Raw genomic sequence first — 19668 nt, 5'->3', positions numbered from 1 at the left:
CCATATCTACCACATTTCTGGGCTGTTTCTTTCTTTTCTTTTGAGAAAGGATTCCAGGCATCCCAGATTGGCCTTCATTGAAGATAACCTTGGATTTCTGATCCTCTTGCCTCCATCTTCTAAGTGCTGAGATTACAAGTATGCACCAGCACATTCAGTTTATGTGTTGTTACAGTTCAAATCAAGGCCTTTAAGGCATGATGGCAAGAACTCTGGCAAATGGGCTACATCCCCAGTCCTTTAAAAAAGTTAAAGGGATGCTTGCTTCAGCAGCACATATAGTAAAATTGAAACTATACAGAGAAGATTAGCATGACCCCTGGGCAAGAATGAAGCGTTCCATATTTAACAGAAAAAATTTAAAGGGTAACTATATATTTGCCATTAAAATTTTGTTTAACATTTTCATCTGTTAATGCCCACAGCAAAAATTCCTTTATCTGTGAAGAATGCCACTAATCTCTAAACACTGTATTACACAAATACTTACTCCAGTCAAGCTCACTAATCTAGTCTGGGTGTTTTAGTCCTCAAAGGAAAGCTGATGTGAAATGGACTGAACTCCCTAATGCCTCGTCTGGAGTAGACAATGTATTGACATTCTTCCTGCAAAGACATACCGGCAAACTCCAGGCTTGATTTTTATTGTACTGGGGATTGAACACAGGGCCTTGTACATGATTTGCAAGTATTTTGCTTCAGAACTATTTCCCCAACCCAGCAATTCTGTTTTGGGTTACTTTTATTCTAGTCATCTAGTCATGGATTTGAGTCATGGTACTGCCACCATTTTCCTGTGTGACTATCATCAACTCTCAATACTTCTCTTGCCTTGGTTTATTTCAAGGATTATTTTTGTTCTAGATGACATTAGCTCCAAGGTGTAGGGTTTTATACAGCTCTTCTTACCCAGCTGTTTGTCCCTTGCCACGTCCTTCTCTGGCTGTTTTTCTTTCTTTCCCTTCCTATTTTGCCACCTTCCCCCACACCTCCCATTCTACCACTCTGTCACTTCCTCCTCAAATCCAGAATTTCAGAATTTGGCTGAAATTGCCTCCCCCCTCCCTGCCTTTTGTTTTGTTTTGTTTTGGTTTTTGTTTTGGTTTTTTGAGACAAGGTCTCTCTGTGTAGCCCTGGCTGTCATGGATTAACTTTGTAGACCAGGCTGGCCTTGAACTCACAGCAATCCACCTGCCTCTGCCTCCTGAGTGCTGAGATTAAAGGCGTGCGCCACCACTGCCTGGCTTATCCTCCCATTTTAAACATTTCTGGTGCTTCCTGAGTCTTCTTGGTGAACAGAAGTGTCCATTTGAGGTTTTTAGGAAGTTCAAGTCCCTCATCCTTCTAGTACAGCTCACAGAGCCAGAAAAGAAAATGGCAGTCTAAAGCAATTTACAGAAGCTAGGTATGCTAGTGCACAGATAATACTGTGGAGGACAAAGTAGTAGAATTGAGAGTCGAGGCCAGGCTGGGTATCATAGTGAGTTCCTGCCTCAAAAGGGAACAAAAATAAAAAAATATATATAATACAAAATGGTCCCATAGTAAGGCCTTCTGACTACTATTCTTCAGCTTTTCATCCAAAACGAAGATTCCATGGATTAGAGTCTTCTTCTCCTAGATGGCATGATCAAAGTGTTCTTTGTTATTGTTATTGCTGTTATTATTATTAGGGGGTGTGTGCTGTGGCATTCAGAAGACAGCTCTGTGGGGACAATTCTCTCCTACTACCTTCATCTGGCTTCTGGAGAGTGAAGTCAGGTCTTCTAGTGCTCAAGTCAAAGGTATTCACAAGATATTTTCACTGCTCCCAAAGCCTACCATTTTGCAGATGTGGAAACTTATGTCATAGGTATACATTCTTTACTGAAAAGTGACGCATGGAAAAATTGGATGGAGAGCATTAGTGCTTTTGACTCTTAACCAAGTGCTCTGAAAAAATTATGAAAGTGGCTCAGCATCATCAGTTGAAAGTCATTGCTTGGATCACTTTGCCAAAGGAAGAAGATTACCATTGGGTGGGGTGGTGACATAACCAACATGTAGATTGTGAACACCAAAGGACAGGGTTTGAGTGAATTTTTGTTTTTGATTTTTGTTTCTAATGAAAGGCTAGTACAGGGTCTGGCCCCAGCTTACTGATTAATAAATGAGAGAGGTAATTGCTACCAGGTACTTGCTGGATTCTTGTACTTCCTCTGGGGATCTGGGTATTGATGCAGAACACTCCAGAAACTTGGAAAATGAAGGATCGTGAGATTTACTCTCAGTTTGTTCTGAACTTGGTCAGGTGTTCCTTATCCTTCCTTCACAAGTCATTTTATTCTTTGTGAAAGAAGAGGTAATGACATCTTCTGCCTCATCTGGCTCCCTGGGGCTTAGAGAAGTAGCAGCAAAAATAAAGATAGGAAAGAGCTTTGACAAAAACAAGCTCTGCAAATGTGATGGCTGGGTGCTATGGTGACATCCTAGCTAGCAATTATGTTCTCCACAGAGGCGACTGTGGGCACAGAATGAGTCATCCTCTCACTCTCAAAGCCTGAGGCCTTGACAGGGGAGAAATGAGGTGAGGTTTTTGTTAAGAACTTTTTTTTTTCCTGTAGAGGAAAGAGCCGAAGAGAGGTGGACAGCCTCTCCTACACACAGATGCCAGGCCTGGCCAGCACTTCTCAAATATAATTCTGAGATTTAGGGGTCACTAAACTATTTGGGGTCTCTCTGAGACTGAAAGTTGGAGATCCAATTTTCATTCAGTCCCAGTTCTAAAAGGCAGCCAACAGCTACTAATTGACTTGGCAGCTGCTGGTAAATGTCATTCCGTCTCTGAGTCCTTTTCACCTGTAGCAAATAGAATGAGCTAGAATCCTAGCATTGTGCTTTCAGAATCCTGGGCTGTTATTTAGAGGACTTGAATCCAAGCCTAACTCTGCCACAATTGTATCATCTTAGAGAAGTTCTTTCCTGGGTCCCAGTTTCCATAACCATGAAAGAAGCATTTTATTGGACTTTGTATATGAGTTCTTAAATAGGACCCAGGAAATACAGTTCCAACTGTAGTTGGCACAATGTATAATTATCTGAGTGTAGACTGTTCTCAGCCCTTCTTTAGGTCTCACTTTCTTTTAGATTATTTTTTTTTATCCCAGTGGCTAGGGATGGAACCCAGGGCCTTGAGCATGTTAAGCAAGTGCTCTACTACAGAGCTACACCCAACGTTTCATCTTTGTTATGAAGAGATCTAAATACAAATTACCTAACCTATACTGTGGTTCCGACAGCCTATGGCTCTTGAATTTTACAAACCCTAGAAAGGAAGTGAAGAGACAGAGAGGCCACACCCAGATTAATTTCTCATAAACTGGCCTTGGTTGCCCTCTATGGGTCTGAGATGAGTGTGCAGGCCCAGCCTGACAACCAACCTTAAAAGGCTGAGACAGGATGGCGGAGATGAGTGCTTCACTAGATAGGGTCAGACACGGGCTGGCATTTGCCCAGAGAATTTTCAGACCCTCTAAACAAGAGGGATCCATTCAGAAAGTGTGTGTTGGAAGACCAATTCTTCCCACTTCACCCCCCAGAAACAGGAAGCTTTGAAGAGCTCTGTTGATAACCACTCCAGGAGGTTTTCTGGCACTAGCAAAGTAGTCAGATTTAGAAGACTACAGGTAAATATTTGGGGCTACAGTGTCAGAGCACCATGAGACTTGGTCTGGAAAAAAAGTAGCTGATGGCCTAGGAGTTTTCATAAGAAATAATTTGAAACATTTTAAACAAATGGTACAATCTACTCAGGATGTTTCAATGTATCAACTTTCTGTTGCTATAAGATATTTCAATAAGACCCCGCAGTGGTGGCCTGCACATTTAATCCTAGCACTTGCGAGGCAGAGGCAGGTAGATTGCTGTGAGTTCAAGGCCAGCCTGGTCTACAAATTGAGTCTAGGACAGCCAAGGCTACACAGAGAGACCCTATCTCGAAAAACCAAAAAAAAAAAAAAAAAAAAAAAAAAGGTTATTTCAATAAATGCTAAAGAAAGAAATATTTATCCAGGTGTTGTGGTGCATACCAGTAATCCTAGCACTTGTGGGGCAAAGGTAAACAATTGCCACAATTTTCAGGACAGTCATTCAGTCCCCAGTCACTATGTCTTGTTGCTTCTGGGCCTTGTGACAAGGAAATATGTCATAGCAAAAGTATGTGGTAGACAGCTGTTCATATTATGGTTTCCAGAAAGCAAGGAGAGATAGAAAGGGCAAAATCTCAATTATTTAACTTTCTCCCAATATATCTTGAAGGCTCAAGCACATCCCAATAACACCATTGGCTGATGACCAAGCCTTCAATACATGAGCCTCTGAGGAACACTTACCAAACTATTATAACCATTATGACTCTGTCACCCCTAGAAGAGGGACAGCTAATGCTTAGGAAGAAGAATTCAGTGACCTTGGCATGAGAATGTCAACCTAGTCATGACAGGAGGGTGAGATATCAGAGAGTGCTCAGTATTTTGGAAATACCCTGAGGTCTCGGGTTGTACACATTACTTTTCTGTTACTGTGATAACCTCCATGACCAAGAAGAGAGTTTATTTTGCCTTACAGTTTTAGAGAGCCCTGGGATCCATAATCATAGGGGCAACATGACAGCAGATAGCAGGCATGGCAGCTGGAGCTAGAAGTTGAGAAGTGAGAGTTCACATTTCATCAAGAGCATGAAGCATCTGGGCATGGTGGCACACACCTTTAACCCCAGCACTTGGGAGGCAGAGGTAGGCAGATCGTTATGAGTTCAAGGCCAGCCTGGTCTACAAATTGAGTCTAGGACAGCCAAGGCTACACAGAAAAACCCTGTCTTGGAAAAAAAAATGGATAAGGTATGAGTCTTAAAATCCTCAAAGCCAGCATTCACTGACATAATTCCTCCAACAAGGCCATGCCCCAATCTAAAACAGTGCCACTAACTGGAAACCAAGTCCTCTGATATATGAACCTATGGGGGGCATTTTTATTCAAATCACCAAAAGAGATTTTGGGGTTCTAGTTTAAACACTTTTTGAGGGATTAGAGAGTTTGTGTATAAGTTAAAAGTGTGTACAATTTGCTCCCAGTGCATCAGGGTGTCACAGCCACCTATAACTCCAGATCTTTTTTTTTTTTTTTTTTGCTTTAAAAATAATTTTATTTTTTCTTTTAAAATATATTTTGTTAATTTGTTCATATTACATCTCAATTGTTATCCCATCCCTCGTATCCTCCCATTCCTCCCTCCCTCCCATTTTCCCCTTATTCCCCTCTCCTATGACTGTGACTGAACAAGATCTCCTCCCCCTGTATATGCTCATAGGGTATCAAGTCTCTTCTTGGTAGCCTGCTATACTTCCTCTGAGTGCCACCAGGCCTCCTCATCCAGGGGATGTGGTCAAATATGGGGCAGCAGAGTTCGTGTGAAAGTCAGATCCCACTCTCCACTCAATTGTGGAGAATGTCCTGTCCATTGGCTAGATCTGGGTAAGGGTTTGAAGTATACTGCATGTATTGTCCTTGGCTGGTGTCATAGTTTGAGCAGGACTCCTGGGCCCAGATCTGCCAGTCATAATGTTCTACTTGTAGGATACTAGGACCCTCTGGATTCTTCTATTTCCCCATTCTCCCTTGCTTCTCTCACCTATAGTCCCAATAGGAAGTCTTCTACTCTGTCCCACTTTCCTGGTAAATGAATACTTTTATGGGACATGCCCCGTGGGCTAGTGTCCGGATATAAGTGAGTATATACCATTTGACTCTTTCTGCTTCTGGGTTAACACTCCTTCATTGCTGGTGGGAATGCAAGCTAGTACAACCACGTTGGAAATCCATCTGGCGCTATCTCAGAAAACTGGGAATAAGTCTTCCTCAAGACCCAGCTATTTTACTCCTTGGAATATACCCAGAAGATGCTCCAGCACACGAGAACATTTGCTTGACCAAGTTCATAGCAGCCTTATTTGTAATAGCCAGAACCTGGAAACAGCCTAAGTGTCCCTCAGTAGAAGAATGGATAAAGAAACTGTGGCACATTTACACTATGGAATACTATGCAGCTATTAAAAACAAAGAATTCCTCAAATTTGTGGACAAATGGATTGAACTAGAAATGATCATAATGAGCAAGTTATCCCAGAAGCAGAGTCTTCTATTTCCTATTATTTTCCTCCATTTCTCTATTTTCCTTCTGCTTTTCATGTTGAGTGTCTGTGTTATGTGCATCTGTCAAAACTTGGCGAACTTATACATGAAAGAAGGCATACATCAAGTGTCTTTTGCACATCTGATTTACTTCACTTTAAGGTTATGGTCTCAAGTTCTATCCATTTTCCCATAAATGACTTTTATTTTATTTTTTGATATTACTTTTACTTCATTTTTCTATTGTATGTCTATCTCATATTTTTTTTTTTATCTATTGGTGGATATCTAGGCTGATTCCACTCCTGGGTTATTGTCAACAGTCTTGTAGTGAACATGGGTGTACAAATGCCACTATGGTGAGTTGTCTCAGTTTCTCAGCTATATACCTAAAAAATGAGACAGCCGAGTCCTATGTGGTCAGTGTATTGTTAGATTTTCTTCATGTTGATTTAGGGCAAATAATTCCTTTGAAGTCCCCTCTCCCCCACAAAACTGGGGAAATGGTTAAGTAAGCCAAGGATTGCCTTTGTGGTCCATTTTTCAAAAGTTGTGAAATTCCAGGCTTAATAGGAGTCCTGTGTAGGACAGTCTGAAATGTTGGACCAATTGGGATCAGAAGCTTTCTACAATGCTGTCCTGGAAGCTGTCCTGTTCTGATGGGTACCAGAAATGGAGGCGCCTGGAGCTGGAACATGGAGGATGCAGGATGTCAGCATTCAGCTTGCTGAGAGGGATGAATCCTGTCAGGTCTGCCAGTGTTGGTGTCCAAATTTCTCACAAGCATTATACAGTTCTAACATTATAATTGTATGAGGTGTGCAGGATGTACAGAGCAATTAAGGCTGGCTCTCTGCTCATTGTATGGGCAGAAGTAAGACATCTGCAAATCTTCCTTCATGCCATACTAAGAATGGCCTCTAGGAATAAGTCAAAGAGAATCTGTGGCCAATGTGAAGCCTCTCTGTGCAAAGAACAGAACTCTGTTCCAGGTAGAGAAAGTGGATAGTGGTAAGAAAGGCTTGTGTCTGCTGCAGCTCTTGCTGCTCCTGCTGATAAGTGTTTTGGTTTTTTAAGCCAGGACTTCACTGTGTAGCCCTGGCTGTCTTGAACTCACTTTGTAGACCAGGCTGGCCTTGACCTCACAGAGATCCACCTGCCTCTGCCTCCCAATCACTGGGAATAAAGGTGTGTGCCACCACCGCCACCACCAGGCAATTTCTTTCTTTCTTTCTTCCTTTCTTTCTTTCTTTTAAAAGATTTATTAATTTAGCCAGGTGTGGTGGAGCACACCTTTACTCTAGCTCTCAGGAGGTGGAGGCAGGTGGATCTCTGTGGGTTTTGAGGCCAGCCTGGTCTACAAAGTGAGTCCAGGACAGCCAAGGCTACACAGAGAAACCTTGTCTCAAAAAAAATTATTTATTTATTATGTATACAAGGCTCTGCCAGCAAGAAGAGGGCATCAGATCACATTATATATGGTTGTGAACCACCATGTTGTTGCTCACAATTGAAGTCAGGACCTTTGGAAGAGCAGAGAGTGCTCTTAACCTCTGAGCCATTGCTCCAGGCCCTCTTGCTGTTATCTTCCTACTTCTGCTTCATCTCCTACAGAAGTGAAGTTAGCAGAGACATGATCCAGCTGAACCTCTCTGTCCTGGAGGTAGGTGAGCAGAACACACATTGCAAAGATTGTAGAGCTCGTGGACAGGAACTGGGGAAAAAGAAGCATATCAGAAATCTCATTTCCTAGCCACCTCCGTACCTCTAGGTACCAATCCACCCTTCTTTCCTACTTTTTGGGCAGTCATTTCCTCAGCTTATCCCAAAGATCTATATATTAATGCCCTAAGGAACGTGCCAAATGTGTATTCATTCTGTCCATTTGGCAGGGTCTTAGGAGTCAGAGTGCCAAAGTTGGTATAATATGTAGTTAGTGAGTTTAGGCGCTACAGAAAACCAGGGTTGGTCAAAGCTTTTATGACTTACAAAAATTCTGAAGTTTCTGTCCTTCACCAGAGTTCAGCATAAGGCACTCATCCATGTGGTAATTCTTACAGACCTCCTAGGGCAGGAAGTCTCTCTGTCACTTAGTTTAAGACAGCATCAAAGTGTCAATGGGACTTCAACCAAGCACCAATAAGCCAACACCTTCCTGTGGGACATGTCCAGGAACATCAGCCGGGAAGTACAAGGGATGAAAACAAAGATGGAAGGGGCAGTGCAAATTAGTGTGTGTGAGAGAGGTTCCTAGTCCTCCAAAATAAGTAAAGGTGTCTGACCTGAGCAACTGGCTGAGGGACAAGTGGGCCTGACTGCGATGATTTGTTTGGCTTTCATTCCCCTTGTGCCAGACCTTGGCACTCATTAGCCGCAGCACCAGCATCATTATTAGCAAAAGTTCCTGTAGGTCTCTTTGGTAGACAAGCTAAAATTGTTCCTTGCCTGGTAATAAAGAAGGATAAGAACAGGGTATTGGGGCAGAGAAGAGAGAACTGGAGCAGTGTGGCACTCTTCTGGAAAGGTCGAAGTCTCATGTTTCCCGATAGCCAACTGATCTCTATTATGATGGGCTCCCTTTTTCAGTGGAGTTCTCTCTTTTCCTGATCTGGGGACCCCCCAGGTCCCCCATGGAGCGTCACGTAGCCTTCAGGAAAGATTGCAGGTCCGACCCTTTCCTGCTAGAACCTGGGGATTCCTGGAATCCCCACCCTAAGCTATGGAGATCATAGCTTTTAGCAAATGACCATTAATCACATCTGGAAGTTCTTCCCCCACCCATAGGATAATTAAGTACTGTGTTTTCCTTCTTGTGATAGGACCCAGTGCTACTGCATGTAAATGAGGTACTGTACCACTCCTTGTCAATCAAGTATCCTGGTGCCTCTAGACCTTGCAAATCAGAGACATTCACCCTCAAGCCTCTCCCTACTGCCCAAGGTGCATAAAACCCTGATTCATGAATAAAGGCTGGCTTGGTGTCTGACTCCATTACAACTATCTGAGACTCATTTATTCTGGGGAAGAATTGCTGCTGGACACTCAGGGCTTGACTGCTGATCAAGGCAGTTAAGGCAGCAACAGCAGAGCTGTCTTGACAGCAGCTGAAGCCCAATCCATCGCCACTAGCTCGGTGCAGACCACCATTGGGCCTGCATCTTACTAGACCTGCCTTCTAGCCAGTTTTGGGCATCCACCTGTACCCTCTGCCATGTTTACCATGGCAGCCTAACAAATGGCTGTAACACTTTTGTTATCACAGGCTTTTGGAACTCCTGAGTTTCCAATGCTATCTGATACCAGAGATCTCATTTTAACAGAGCTAACCTTAACATCCAGTGAAAAAACTCATTTCCACTGCTCCGGGTGAGACCTGGAGCCTGGCCTAGTGCACATGCCTTGCCCTGAGCACTCTAAGGCACCCCTGAGGGAGAAACAGGACCTTTGATCTTGAAGTCCATCTGTTTTCATCCGGAAGCAAGCAGCACCTGGACTGGCCTGCTGGACACAAAATGACAGAGCAGCACAAAGTAGCAAACTAGGGAGAATCCAAACCTAACTCATTAAGCTTTCAATGTTCCTTACACATTACAGGGCTCTTGTATATGTTCCTGAGTGCAAAATAAAATACATCATGGGTAAATAACTACCAGCCCAGAAACTCCATTTCAGCCCTGCCCGCAACCCCTGCTCCCTCATTCCTTTATATTGCTTAGTTCTATAAACACCAGCAACAAAGGGAACAGACCCTGGCTACACAGGAGGGCCTGAAGTAGCAGGCAGATTCTGGGGACCCGAGAATGTATTATCTTTCAGGGCTTTGTGGCTGCTTCTGCTTGGAAAGATTCCAAGTCCCAGGAAGAGGATGTGCTTCTGGAAGAAGTGAGAGGACATGGAGTTGCCCAGGAGCAGCTTCTTCCTGTTGTGGTCAGAGGGCTGAGTGCCAGACCTTGGACTATGTGTACCCCTGCTTGCTCATTTGAGAACATTTATCTAGGTCCTAGCCTCGAAGGAGATAAGCCAAGTGCCTCTGGCAAAAGTTTCTTTTCTTTCTTTCTCTCTATCTCAGTTCCAGCCCAGAGCACTTGGAGGGAAAAGAGGCAGCTGCAGGAAACAGGAAGTTAGGTAGTTACTCTGCATTTAAGAGGTATCTTATAAAAACTAGTTATTATTTACAACAACTTTCTCCCCTAAACCAGCCGCACTGGAATTCCTTACCCTTCACCCCCGGGACCCCAGGGAAGGGGCAAGCAGGGACCAGGAGAGAGCCCGAAAGAAGCCATATGTGCTGCTGGATGCATCTAGCTCTTTTCTGCACACTCTTTTTTCTTCCCTTTGATCCAGAGACTCTTTGCCAAGGGTGAAAGTAAGTATAGGGAATGGGCAAGAATAAGGGAATGAGAGAGACTTTCTTGCCTGTGGCTTGTATCACGACTGAAAGAGACTCCAATTCCTTTGAGACAAACTACGTCCCCTTCTCCTGATAGCCTGGCTCACTCCTGGTTCCAAGTTCCCATCTCTGGAGTTAAAACACTCTCTTGTTTTTACTACAGATGAGATGTTGCTAATGGAATACCCAAATGATTCTTTGCTTGTTTGTTTGTTTTTCAAGACAGGGTTTCTCTGTTTAGCCTTGGCTGTCCTAGACTCAGTTTGTAGACCAGGCTGGTCTCGAACTCACAGCAATCCGTCTGCTTCTACCTCTCAAGAGCTGGGATTAAAGGTGTATACCACCACGTCTGGCTCGTTTTCTTCTATAACACATCTGTTGTCAACTTTTTGGAATCCTTCCTTAATTAATTCCACCAAAGATAAGATTCTCTGCGTTTCCACAATTAATACACTGCTTCTTTTTTCTTAGAACACTTTTCACACTAGAACATATTGTTGTGAATGTGCTTATTGCTTCATTATAACTTCTGCTTTTGTAAATAAATTGTCATGCACTCAGGGGCTTAAAACTGAAACTTACATTTTTAGATCAGTAGGTTAGAAGTATTTTTGTTTTATTTTATTGAAAATAGTTGTTTTGTGTGTGTGTGTGTGTGTGTGTGTGTGTGTGTGTGTGTGTGTGTGTGTGTGTGTGTGTTGGAGAGATGGCTCAGTGGTTAAGAGCGCTGCCTCCTCTTCCAGAGGCCCTGAGTTCAATTTCCAGCAACCACATTGTGGCTCACAGCCATCTATAATGGGATCTGATGCCCTCTTCTGGCCTGCAGGTGTACATGCAGATAGAGCATTCATATATATTAAATAAATAAATAGCTAAATTGAAGCCCTGGAGACTTTAATTAAACAAACAAACAAACAAACAAAAAGAAAGAAAAATAAAAAAGAAAAGAAAATATTTTTTCATACAATATACTCTGATCTTGGTTTCCCCTCCCTCATGTCCTCCCAGGTTCTCCTTACCTCCCCACCCATCCAATTCTACATTTTCTTTTTCTCTCTTTATAAGAAAAAAATAGGCAAATAAAACAGACCAGGGTTAACATACATGCACGTCTGCATACACACACACACACACACACTCACGAAATTGGAAACCATAATATACAAATAATAAACAATCAAAAGACCAATATGACAAAATAAGCCCAAGCAGAAAATATAAGACAGACAAAATCTACAAAAATATCATTAAGTTTGTTCTCTGCTGGCCATATAGAGGGTTATAGTAGAAGTCTTACTTGGCTAAAATAATGTATTGACAAATTTCTAGACACTTCTGGATGTCCTAGAGGCAAATGGGGTTTCTGCCTTTCCATATCTCTAAAGGCCCCCTGTGTTATAAGGTTTGTAAAATATTTCTGCATTTTCAAACCTAGGGACATAGGGGGAGGCATTGTCGAATCTGCCCTCTCCTGTAGTCTTTTCCCACTTCATTTGCTCATTTAGACTTCAGGATATTCAGTGAACTTGGAGCTCAACCATTTAGCTAGGCTGGCTGATCAGCAAACTTCAGGAATTCACCTGTTTCTCCCCCCATCCCCAGTCACTGAGGTACATGGATGGATTCCTTGTATCCCCCCCCCCTTCTACTTTCATACCACATGTATTTTATTGCCGTCGTAATCCTCTCCCCCAATGCTTCTTTTCCCCCATTTCATGGTCCTTGTCTCATTTCTTATCCTCAATCTACGTTTACTTCCACCTAAACATACATATTTAACAGTTAGAAGCTGGGACCCACATTGTCTTTCTGAGCCTGGATTACTTCACTGAATATACGTTTTAGTTCCATATATTTCCTATAAATGATCATTGTTTTGTTTTGTTTTGTTTTTTGAGATAGTGGTTTCTCTGTGTAACATTCCTGGCTGTCCTGTCCTCAGTTTTGTAGACCAGGCTGGCTTCGAACTCACAGCGATCTGCCTGCCTCTGCCTCTGGAGTGCTGGGATTAAAGGCGTGTGCCACCACACCTGGCTCAAATGATCATTTTTAGGGATGAATAAAACTCCACTGTACATATGTATTATATTTTCATTATCCATGACACATGGATAATGAACATCTAGACTTGATGGACATCTAGATAGATTTCATTTCTTTGCTGTCATGAAAAGTAGCAATGAACATGGATAAGCAGGTGTGGTTTTGGTAGGATATAGAGTCCTTTGAAAATATCCAGACTTTTTGTTTTGTTTTGTTTTGTTTCTGAGAAAAGGTTTCTTTGTATAACCTTGGCTGTCCTGGACTTGCTTTGCAGACCAGGCTGGCCTCGAACTCACAGATATCTGCCTGCCTCTGCCTCCCTGACTGCAGGGATTACAGGGGTGCCACTGCACCAGTATACTCATTCTTCCCACTGCCTCTAGCAGTGTGTAATTCTAATCAGTACAGACTTTAACCAACATTATTTGTTCCCCACCACACACATTTTACCTAGCATTTATTATAATAGTCACTCTGAGTGGAATGAGATGAAATCTCAAAGTAACTTTAATTTTCATTTGATAGCTAAGGCTACTGAACACTTAAAAATGTTTACTAATTTCACATAATCCCATTTGTAAATTCTTGTGCTGTATTAATCTTAACTGTTCTTTCGTAGTCTTGAGTATACATTGGGGAATAGATTTGCCTTCCCTAAACTGAAGGATCAGAACTCTGTATTTTGGGAATCTGCCCATTACACTGTGTACAGAAGTGAGCATGTAAAAACAGCTTGATAAACCTATAATCTGGCCCCATTTTTTCAAACTCGTCTCTCATTTTATTCCTCTTGCCATTTCATATACTCCTTATTTTCCCCCAAAGATCATAAATGCATTTCTCTCAATCTTTCCTTAAAGGCATTCTTTTTCTTCCCAAAATGCTTGTCTTTCCCAACCCGTCCTGTCATCACTTTCTCCTGCTCTTTCTTTATAAATATCTGTTTATCTTCCCAAGTACAACTGGAGTGGTTTCTTCTCCGTGAGTCCTTTCTTACCATTTGGTCAGAATACATCACTTCGTCCCTCTGCCTCTAACAGTTTGAATTTCTAATCAGTATAGACAATAGTCTACTTTGTTTGCTGGACTTTTGTTTCCTCATCTTCCTCACTGGCTGGTAAACACGACTGAAATTATTCACCTCAGCATCCCATCAACCACCACAGCCTTGCCTCTCTCACACAATTGCCTAGCACCAAGTTCATGGGCATGTTTACTCAGTAAGTGAGTGGATTCATCACCTTTTCCTTATTACTACTAAAGGCTCAGAAGAAATCCTGGTTTTGCTGTTGAAAAGTGCTCATATTTCCTTGACCCTTCTCTCCACATCCTCAGTCTTGCATTCATATCATGACTCTCGTGCTTCTTTCTATATTCATCTTGTATACCGTCCAAAGGCATGAAATTGTGTCACTTGGATGGATGCTGTCAGACATATTTTCATATATTCACTGGATTATGAAGCTTAGAAATAACTTAGTGAATTTCACCTATCTCTTCCTTAACAAAATGAAGAATCAAGGCCTATAGAAGATAAAAGGTTTATTCAAGCATCTGCATCATATTGTTATCCTAGTCAGAATTAGACCTCAGGAAAGTTTTTCAAGATATCTTTACTTAATAAAAATATAATAGAATTATTTCTCCCTTCCTTTTCTCCTTCCTAATCCTCTTGTGGTCCACTTCTTCCAAAATTCATTACCTCCTCTTCTTTAACCATTGTTGTTTTATATATATGGACAAACAGAAACACAATCTGCTGAGTCCATTCAGTATTGTCTGCACCTCTAGATGAAGGGCTCTAAGCAATTAACAGCTGCTGACAGAGGGAGATTTAGTCTTTCCTGGAGACAAGCCCCCTTTACCAGTTACGCAATATACCAAGTGATCAGCCCTTGAAACACACACATGAATGTTTTAGAGAATTTTAAAATTATACAGCCACAGTCTAGTTGTGTGAACAGAAAAGTGGGCCAATGATGCCACCCAGTGGCTGACAGGCTTAGGTTCACCTAAGGAGGTGTTTTTCAAAGTGTAACCCAGCCTTTGCATGCTTTCTCACCTGAAAGATGAGGGGACGAGAAGGTTATCTCTAGGGATCATTGAACAAGATATCCACATAGCCTCATCTTTGTCATTATAAAGCAGTACCCAAATATGCTGTTTAGGTTCTTCACTAAAACAAGTGGAGATTGAGGTACAGTGCACAGTGTAGGATCCAGAGAGTTTCCTAAAGAGACTTGGAAATGACGACTCAGATCTTCTCTGGAACAGTTTAGAAAGATATATTTTTTTAAGTTTGTGTGCTGGCCTGCCTGCTTTTCTAAGTGTGTTGTTGTTATATCTGTCTTGCAAAGAACTGGATTTTCAGATTGTTACAGGACTCTCTCCCCAGAATAGCAGAGACACAAAGATCCAGGGCGGGGTGGGGATACAAAGATCCACCCTCCGATAATTCTTTCTTTTTGCTCTTGAGCACTGTCACTATCTGGGATCTTTTGTGGCTCCATATGAATTTTAGATTGCTTTTTTCTATTTTTGTGAAGAATTTTGTGGGTATTTTGATTAGAATTGAATTGAATCTGCACACTGCTTCTGGTAGGATAGTCATTTTCATAATATTTGTCTACCAACCCATGTGCACAAGATGTCTGTTTATTTCTAGTGTCTTTCTTAATCTTCCTTCAGAGACTTGCAGTTTTCAAAAACTAAAATGCTTCTGTAAATCTAAGGAAACAATAAACTGAGTGAATAAAATGACAGAGTAGAAAAGAATCTTTGTCTGCCACACATCTGACAGAGGATTAATATTCAGAATATACAAAGAAATAAAAAAAAAAAAAAAAGCCAAAGGTCTTGGAAACAAACATCCCAATTAAAAATGGGCCACGGATCTAAATAGAGAGTTCTCACTAGAAGATATAAAAATGGCTATGAGATACTTTAGAAAGTATTTGTTATCATTAACTAAGGAAATGGAAGACAAACAAACAACAAGCAAAACAAAACCTCAAAAATAATCCCCCAAAATAAACTTTGAGATTTCATTTCACTACAGGAAATATGGCCAAAATCAAGAAAACAACTGGGAGGCCAGTCATGGTGGTGCATGCCTGTAATCCCAGCACTCAGGGAGGCAGAGGCAAGCAGATTGTTGTAAGTTCGAGGCCAGCCTGGTCTACAAAGTGATTCCAGAACAGCCAAGGCTACACAGAGAAACCCTGTCTTGAAAAACCAAAACAACAACAAAAAACAAAAAGAAACACAAGACCTGACAACCAAATGCTGCTGAGGGTGTGGAGAAAAAGGAGCCCTTATTCACTTTTTCAGGGAATGCAAATTGTGCCATCACTCTGCAATATGAAGACCTCATAAAACTAAAAATACATCTACTATGTGACCTAGCAATGCTACTCATTGGCATGTGCCCAAAGAACCTGACATTCTATTCTGCCCTTGTTCCCTGCACTGTCCTTCTCTTGGAAGACACCATCTGGTAGTGTTTCTAAAGAAAAGGAAAACAAGGAATATTGTCTTCTTTTTTTTTAATTGTTTTTTTTTTTCAACTTTGGAGACTGAACTTATTTGGAGAAAAACAAAACCGTCTCAACCCAAAGGATGGGATTTTACATCTCAAAATATCTCAAGTAATGTTTACAGATTACAAATTATCTTCATAGAAGATATATTGTACAAACTTTACATGTATTCAGAAGCAGAATATAAGTCAATTCTTGTTTTTATTTTAACAGAGTAGCATTGTAGGAGAGTGGGGCAAACCAACTTTCTTTTGGATCCAATTATCTGGAAGGGAAATAGACACGAAGAGGGCAAACTACCTTCTCATTGTCTCCAACCAATTTTTTAAAACTTATTCAACCATGCATATCTCTCCAAAAGCCACTTCCTAACTACTAGCCAATCAAGTCCACTGGATAAGTGCTTTGCTTTGCCCACTGTTGCAGCACCCTAAACCAATGCTCCTGCACACCACGCCTAGGGCTTGCACATTAAGATGAGGGTATCGTTTGTCTGAAGGTACTCTGACTTCCCACAACAGGGAAGCTTGCCATCTTTGGGGCTGACTTCTACAAAGGTGGGCACCCAATTATATAGGTCAAATTACTCTGTTGCAAGAGAAATCAAGACCTTCTTCAATAGCTCCTTGAATTATTTTTTATTCTCAAGGGAAGTCAAGAAATCAACACTCCTAAGCATAAAACCACAGTCTAGGACACATTATAAAACCAAGCATAGGTGTAGGGTTCCAGTGAAGGAAACTTATTTAAACCTTATAACACCCCAATCAAGGCTAAAGACCTCCAACTGAACTCTCCTCATTTATATACCCCTATTCACCACCCACACCCATCAGTTGAAGTACTCTGTTCTCCAAGAGGGTAAAAGCAGCAGGAGCAGGCAGACACAGGTAGGAATCAAAGATACCACAGAGCTGGGTTGCTTGAGAAAAACAGTGAGTCCTCAGGCTACAGCTTCTGGTGCCTAAGATAAAATGCCTGTGAAAGCAGGTTTGTGACTTACAGAGACAGCTTTGGGAGGCTAACAATGCCTCAAAACATGAGATGACCAGAGTTACACGATTTTGAAAGAATGTGGACATATTTGAACCTCTAGAATGGACAGCGTTTAAAAAGGGCAAGACCGATATATGCAACACTGGAATTTCCCATGACCTCTAAGTGCTTCCTCATCCAGGAAATGGCTATTCATTTGTTTATTGGAGTTCACACCATTTCCTTCACTAACTGGTACAAACTACCAGGCCCTGATATTGATCACCTCCTCCCAGCTTTTCAAACCATGACTGAGTTTCCCATTCATTTTGGTCCTCAAGCAGTGCTACTTGTTAGTGGCCTGTAGAGTCACTCCCAAGTACCCACGTTGGGAGGTAAAAATAAAATAAATTCCCCCTAGGTTGGCTCCAGTAAGTCAGAATTAAAGTAGTTCTGCCAACGTCCTGGAGATTAAAACAATTTGAGAGACTAAATCTACTTTTTTTGTTTGTTTGTTTTGTTTTTCAAGACAAGGTTTCTCTGTGTAATAGCCTTGGCTGTCCTGGACTTGCTTTGTAGACCAGGCTGGTCTTGAATTCACCGCGATCCGCCTGCCTCCTGAGTGCTGGGATTAAAGGCATGTACCACCTCGCCCAGCCTAAATCTATCTTTTTAAGGATGGGAAACTTATTCAGAAAAAGTTTGAGGCCTCGTAAGTGCCACCATAGGGTAGGAATTAAAAGGTAGAAATCTCACTCTTCCTTGTAACTTTCTTTACTGCCTAACTGATGTGACCCAGTCTCACTGTCACTACATTTTTGCTGAATGGAGCCGCAGGCACTAATCACACAGGTTAACTGCTTACCATCATCAGAACACAACACAATTTCTCCATTCAAAAGCAGTAGCCGGAGGATCCAAGATGGCGGCGAGCAGTGTGGACCGCGTTTGGAGGCTCCAGTGAACAATTCAGGGAATTGCACAGATTTCTGAGCCAGGAACACCGAGGTCCGAACATCACGGCAGCGGGAGTGCTCCACGGTTCGGAGGGACCAGGGTGCGGAGGACCTGCGTGCCCCTGCACACGGGAGGAGCGTGGTTTTTCTCTGATCGGAGCGGCAGCGGCAGAGGCGGCAGCACCAGCGGCACCAGCAGCGGCGGCTGAGGTTTGCAGCTCATAGCCTTCCGGTGGAGGCGATTGGTGTGGTGGCTGGTGGGAATTGCTGCGGGAGAGGGGACTCGGGGCAGGATTTGGGTCGCGTGGAGCCTTTGGACCCAGATTGGACTCGGCGGACAGTTCGGCCCCAGAGTCCCGGGTATTGGCCCGGCCCAGCAAACAATTCTGCCTGAGGCACTAACTCAGCGTGGCCATAGCTCCCCTGCTGTGGCGCAGGCGTAGTTGAGCACGCTGCTCCACACTAGGCACTACCTCAGCTCAGCGGCAGCTCCCCTGCGGTGACACAGTCTGGGCGGAGCACTTGGTTTCACCACAGGCGCTAACTCAGAGCAGCCGCAGTTCTCCTGCTGTGGCGCAGGCTTGGTGACGTGCTCGGTTCCATCCTAGGCACCACCTCAGCTCAGCGGCAGCTCCCCTGCGGGGACACAGTCTGGGCGGAGCACTTGTCCCACCACTGGCGCTAACTCAGAGCAGCCGCAGTTCTCCTGCTGTGGCGCAGGCTTGGTGACGTGCTCGGTTCCATCCTAGGCACCACCTCAGCTCAGCGGCAGCTCCCCTGCGGGGACACAGGCCGGGCGGAGCACTTGTTCCACCACTGGCGCTAACTCAGAGCAGCCGCAGTTCTCCTGCTGTGGCGCAGGCTTGGTGACGTGCTCGGTTCCATCCTAGGCACCACCTCAGCTCAGCGGCAGCTCCCCTGCGGGGACACAGTCCGGGCGGAGCACTTGTTCCAACACTGGCGCTAACTCAGAGCAGCCACAGTTCTCCTGCTGTGGCGCAGGCTTGGTGACGTGCTCGGTTCCATCCTAGGCACCACCTCAGCTCAGCGGCAGCTCCCCTGCGGGGACACAGTCTGGGCGGAGCACTTGTCCCACCACTGGCGCTAACTCAGAGCAGCCGCAGTTCTCCTGCTGTGGCACAGGCTGGACAGAGCTCTCGGTTCCACCAGCTCTAAGACTCTGGTTGGACACAGTGTACAGTTTGAATCCAGAATTCCTGGCTGAGATTGGTGGTCAGTTCGGGCCCTGAGTCAATAACTGACCACAGCACGCACTTTGGGCCAAAAGGCCCTAGTGGAGCTTGGTGCGTAGTCCCAGCCCAAAAATTCTGGCTGGGCCCTGTGTGCATTTTGGGCCCAAAATCCCTAGCTGAGCTTGGCAGACGGTTCTGGCCCTGAGAATCTAGCTGAGTTCTGCCCGTGGTTCGGTCCCAGTGCTCCTGGCTGGACTTGGCAGGGAACACAGAAGGCTGTGGATACCTTGGCCTGACCCAACGCTCATTCAGAGACCCAGAACAATTGCAGGATCCACAGCAGAGAGGGACTGAGGATCACTGGCTGTGAGAGACCAGAACAACAGGGCTAACCTCCTAACATC

General features: G+C 43.4%; 1 non-coding gene across 1 annotated transcript; it reads left to right on the top strand.

The window, feature by feature from the left end:
* Positions 1–261: 261 nt before the first annotated feature.
* On the top strand, positions 262–364 carry LOC127185977 (U6 spliceosomal RNA). Its single transcript, XR_007830242.1, has one exon. It is a non-coding gene; the product is annotated as a U6 spliceosomal RNA (small nuclear RNA).
* The last annotated feature ends 19304 nt before the right edge of the window (positions 365–19668 follow it).

The sequence above is a fragment of the Acomys russatus genome, chromosome X (genome assembly GCF_903995435.1).
Source record: "Acomys russatus chromosome X, mAcoRus1.1, whole genome shotgun sequence".
In the NCBI taxonomy this organism is placed as follows: domain Eukaryota; kingdom Metazoa; phylum Chordata; class Mammalia; order Rodentia; family Muridae; genus Acomys; species Acomys russatus.
Note: the sequence above shows the minus strand (reverse complement) of the source record. Positions and strands in the feature narration are given on the sequence as shown.